This window comes from Pecten maximus, chromosome 2, assembly GCF_902652985.1.
Source record: "Pecten maximus chromosome 2, xPecMax1.1, whole genome shotgun sequence".
Taxonomy (NCBI): domain Eukaryota; kingdom Metazoa; phylum Mollusca; class Bivalvia; order Pectinida; family Pectinidae; genus Pecten; species Pecten maximus.
In genome coordinates this window covers 13,473,067-13,479,066 of record NC_047016.1, presented here as the reverse complement: position 1 = coordinate 13,479,066, position 6,000 = coordinate 13,473,067, and the positions used below count along the sequence as shown (strand labels likewise).

General features: G+C 32.8%; 1 protein-coding gene across 1 annotated transcript in view; it reads left to right on the top strand.

The window, feature by feature from the left end:
• Positions 1-808: 808 nt before the first annotated feature.
• The window catches only part of LOC117318132 (serine O-succinyltransferase-like), a 53,345-nt gene continuing 48,153 nt past the window's right edge, over positions 809-6,000 (top strand). The window contains exon 1 of the mRNA XM_033873149.1: positions 809-878. The gene's annotated coding sequence lies outside the window, so the exon portion shown is untranslated. The remainder of the gene's footprint in view (positions 879-6,000) is intronic.

Here is a 6,000-nt window from a genome sequence, read left to right as displayed (position 1 = left end):
TGACTAGTAGCGATTTAAAGGAAATGTTGATGGACAGACGACGGACCTTAGGTCCAGGTGAGCTATTGAAAAACTAAATTTGACTTTGACATATAACCTTGGACCCAGTGACCTTGACCTATAGTCTGTTGACTCCTTGTTTTGATAACAACCAATGTTGCTTGATAATATCTTAACAAAATGTTCATCAGTGAAAAGATACCAAATTTGGACTTAATTAATTATATTTGGCCTTTGATCCAGTGACCTTGACCTTTGGTCAGTTGACTCCTAATTCTAACCAACTTTGTTTCATGATTTCATAATTATGTGCTCATCATTGAAATTATGTAAAATTTGACCTTGATTTTTTGACTTAATGACTATGATGACCTTAGGTCAGCTGACCTTCCCTTTAATTGCAACCATCTTTTCTTCATAACATCATAACAAAGTGTTCATCATTAAAAAGATATATAATTTTTACCTTAACCTTTGGACAATAACAGCTGATTAAAGTGATTTAGCTTTACATTTTGTGTCAAATTAACATACTTTTTGTGTCAAGTTAATATACATTTTGTGTCAAGTTAATATACATTTTTTAATGTGTCAAGTTAATATACATTTTTTAATGTGTCAAGTTAATATACATTTTGTATCAAGTTAATATACATTTTGTATCAAGTTAATATACATTTTGTATCAAATCAACATATATTTTTACTTGCTCATCAAATTCTTATGGTCTGGCTTTATTATCGTAATATAAAGGGTTTTTTTCTGAGTGGCATTTGAGTTTGATAATTTTTCTTTGATACTGTCCTTTGTTTTTTGCAGCATTTGAATCCTTCCATAGAACTCCTCTCTTGGCATTGAACAGATCTCTTTGAAACTTGGTAAGCTTAATCACTGCAAAATCTAGTTGTGTTTATCAACTGAGCAGGTTTTGGAGAGTTATTGCCCTTTATTCAACATTTTGATCTTGCTCAGAGGTCACCTCTCTTAGTTTTTTAACAAAAAACATGGTAGGTGTTACCATCATTGCATGCATTTGTTTTTTTTCCTGAGTGGCATTTCAATCCAATGTTTTTTTAAACAGTTATCACCCTATTTTCAGCATCTAATCTTGCTCGGATGTCTCCTCTCAGCTTTGTAATTTCATTCAATTGACAAGCAAGAAATAAAAGCCAATCAGTATTTTACAATCATATAAAAAAAAAACATGTAAGGAAATTACCGAAGGGGCATAAGTTCCAGGAAAATCATTGAAATGAATTAGAAGTACGGTACTGAGTATACCATCTTCTACCATGGTTTGTAACAAGAGGCCCAGAAAGTCTGACCACCCGATCACCGGAACATGGTAAAACATTCTCCTTTAAATTATTACAAATATATCTTCCCATTTAGGAATCTTGAACATTTAATTTACAGATTAAAAATTTTTAAAATGATCTGAAGCATTTATAATTACCCAATTTTAACTTCTTCTATTGATGGCCCCCTACTGGCTACCACAGGAGATGAGGGAGTGTTATTACCCTATGATAAAGGATACTGCAGACCAAATTTGATAAAAAAAATCCCTTTCATCATACAAAAGCAGAATTTTTAGGTTTCAGAAAATTTCCCATTTTTCTCAAACAACATGAACTGATCAAACCTGTGTTTAATCCAATGATCTGATCTGTCATTTTAATCCACTAATCTATAATCAGTCAGTTTAATCCACTAATCTATACTCTGTCGGTTTAACCCCTTGATCTAACCTGTGTTTAAAAAAAAAATCGATAATCTATGATCAGTCAGTTTAATCCACTTATCTATAATCTGTCAGTTTAATCCACTAATCTATAATTAGTCAGTTTAATCCACTAATCTATAATCAGTCAGTTTAATCCCCTTATCTATAATCTGTCAGTTTAATCCACTTATCTATAATCTGTCATTTTAATCCACTTATCTATAATCTGTTAGTTTAATCCACTTATCTATAATTTGTCAGTTTAATTCCATGACTGTTTTTTTAACAACTTATCCATAATCTGTCAGTTTAATCCACTGACCTATAATCTGTTTTGAATCCACTGATCTGATTTCTAATTATCTAAACCACTGATTTGATGTGTTAATTATATATGGTTCACCTCTATATTGAAACACATTTAATAATTAGCATAAAGATGGATGCGCCACTTTATATATCAATGGGGCTGGTCAAGTTGAATAAGGATATTAAATAAAAACATACTGACAGTTTAATTTCAATATTCATCACAGTGAATCCTTACATATTGCTAAATAGCAAACTAATTTTAGATTTTGATCTAGCTCCAATAATAAAATCAAACCAGGAAGAAAATGGTCAGAGATCAATAAATAGAAACTTTACCATTTGTGTTTTTGCTTGTTTATTCTAACAAGCTAATGACATGTACAGCATTTTTATATTCAGAAAAAAAAACCTTCATTTCTATCACTATCACATAAATGAAATTTCAGAAACTTTTCATGAACTGTACAATGTACAGTACATATATGTAAAAGATTCTGCTACCAAGCAAATTAAAAGCTGTTTCCAGCAGGAGAAACAGTGTCATTCCCTCCAGAAGACTCTATGTCAGCATTTCTAAAAAATCAATAGAGTTTCTCGTTTAAACTAGAATTTCAATTCCCATAGCTACATATTATTTCTGCTGCATACCATGAAAATACATCATTCCCTTAACAAAATCTTCAGCTCTGGAAATATTACATAATTCTTTTTTCCTCTTCTTTATTGAATAAATTAGCTAGGCTACTGTCTGACTATAATAACACTTTAAAACCAAAATCAAATCCTTGTACACTTCCTGCAATTTCAGTGTCAATAAAGAGGAAATACATTGTACAAATCACTTATTTATTAGATTTTAATTATGGTTATAATAAATACAGGAAGGATCCAACATCAGTGCAAAAAGTTCGGTTCTGTGACCCCCAGCAGACGGATTCCACTAAGAATACAGGAGTCGGCCGTAGTAGTAGATAGATCAATATAGGTAGAGATGACCACAACAATGTCCTGCAGGGTAATTCAGCTTTAATAGCACACATATGATCTATTAAAGCTGAACTATACCCAGCAAAAAGTTCATTATGGTCATCTCTACCTATTGTTTTGATAAATGCTATTGTTTTATTGAGTGCTTCAGACAAAAGAGGACAAAAGCAGCATAATTGTGAAAGAAAATGAAATGATTAACTTAAAGATGGTCATTGCCCAAAACATTATAAAAATATCCAATTTTACATATATTCCTTACTTTTTTGGACAGTCTTAAGTGTAAGCTTGACTAGAAAAATATCTATAAATAGCCTAGAGTTGAATTAAATTTTATTAGGGATATATACAGGCAATCTTAAATGGACTTGTTAAACTTAATCAGAAATGTACACCCTCACAATAATGTATTCATAAACCCTCACAACAATGTACTCATACACCCTCACAACAATGTACACATACACCCTCACAACAATGTACTCATAAACCCTCACAACAATGTACTCATAAACCCTCACAACAATGTACTGATAAACCCTCACAATAATGTATTCATACACCCTCACAACAATGTATCATACACCCTCACAACAATGTACACATACACCCTCACAACAATGTACTCATAAACCCTCACAACAATGTATCATAAACCCTCACAACAATGTACTCATAAACCCTCACAACAATGTACTCATAAACCCTCACAACAATGTATCATACACCCTCACAACAATGTACTCATAAACCCTCACAACAATGTACTCATAAACCCTCACAACAATGTACTCATAAACCCTCACAACAATGTATCATACACCCTCACAACAATGTATCATAAACCCTCACAACAATGTACTCATACACACTCACAACAATATACACATACACCCTCACAACAATGTACTCATAAACCCTCACAACAATGTACTCCTACAACCTCACAACAATGTACACATACACACTCACAACAATGTACTCCTACAACCTCACAACAATGTACACATACACCCTCACAACAATGTACACATAAACCCTCACAACAATGTACTCATAAACCCTCACAACAATGTACTCATACACCCTCACAACAATGTACTCATAAACCCTCACAACAATGTACTCATAAACCCTCACAACAATGTACACATAAACCCTCACAACAATGTACTGATAAACCCTCACAACAATGTACTCATAAACCCTCACAACAATGTACACATACACACTCACAACAATGTACACATACACCCTCACAACAATGTACTCATAAACCCTCACAACAATGTACTCATACACCCTCACAACAATGTACACATACACACTCACAACAATGTACTCCTACAACCTCACAATAATGTACTTGTACACCCTCCATAGCAACATGTTCTATATATGTATGTAAAACCCAGTGTGACAAGGGAAGCAACTCTTCCTTTCTGGAAGGAATATAAAAATAAAAAACCCTTTAACTATCTAGATTTTTTTTCAAAACATATTCATATCACCTTCAATCATTTCCCAAACAACACATTATAAATTTACAATCAAAATCATGGGCTACAAAATTGATTGTTGCATTTATTCATGAATATTGTTTTTAATGTATTTTTTTTTTTTTTTTTATAAAACCAATGTATCATCCTCCTGATAAGATGGAAAAATCTGATGAAGCTCAGGATCAGTTATTGGGAGGAAATGACTATCAAAATCAAAATTTTATGTGACTCACTAAAATTATGGTAAGCATTCAAAAAGGAAGATCAGAAGGGGCAAAATATGCAGGTATCCCAGCCAGGGACCACACCTGCCAGGGATCGAAGACCCCCTGAAAATCTGAAGAAAACAATTCAACTGAACCCAGGATATATTCATTAACAAGATATCTAATTTAAATAAAAGCCATCAGAAACAAAAGACCCTGTTAAAGTGGTTCTGCAGTAAGACAAAGGGGAGTAACCACTTCAAACTTCTCTCTGGCCAGGATGAAACAAACATGTTCTTACTGTTGAATCCTGAACCAGAACAAAGGGTATTTTTTTACTATTGAATCATGAGCCAGAACAAAAAGTATTCTTTAAAATCGAGTCCTGGACTAGAACAGACTTTTCTTTACCATCTAATCCTGAACCAGAACAATTGGTATTCTTTACGATCGAATCCTCAACCAAAACAAACATTATTCTTTACTATCGAATCCTGTGCCATATGCAATTGAAGGAAATGTTGAAGTAGATGTGAACATCTATCAAAAAATTACATCTACGTGAAACAGCTTGGTGAAAATCAACGGAACAGAGGTGAGTCTGTAAGGCATGGCAGGACCTAGAAGGCCTTAACTATCTTCGTAATGAATTGTTGTCTTTTTAAAGGCTATAAGGAAATATAAGATTTAGTGTTATTTTTCAAAGTGCAATTTCTACGAAAATCAAAAGAATGTACCATGTGTAATGTTCTATTGTAATTACAATTTTGCTATTTCAATGTTTTAGAAGATTTAAAAAGAAAAATTATAAAACAGTAACGATAATTAACCTATATATACTGAGTACAGCAGTATTTACAAAATATTTAAGTGTAGTCAAAATACAAATTAGTGATTCATGATTCACAAGCTTTATTATTCTCACTCGAATCAATTATTTCCATCCCAATGATTGATCAGTTTCTAAGTACAGCAAGATTGTCTGTAACAAAAAAGTTAAAGCTCAACTCTGAAGGGGAATGACCTTGACCTTCGGGGTGCGTTTGTGTAGGAACCTGGCTTCCTAAAACTTCATTTTTTGTTTCTTCAATCAAAATGTCTTCTGCTCGGTTGTCAAATTAAAGCTATGGTTTGTATTAAAAACAACCAGATTGATAGTTCACAAGCAACACATTCAAATGTACCGACAATTAATTCATGATCATTCAACCACAACTAATGAATAGGTGACATTTCTAGTGGTGATTATTACGTTATTAAAGGTAGG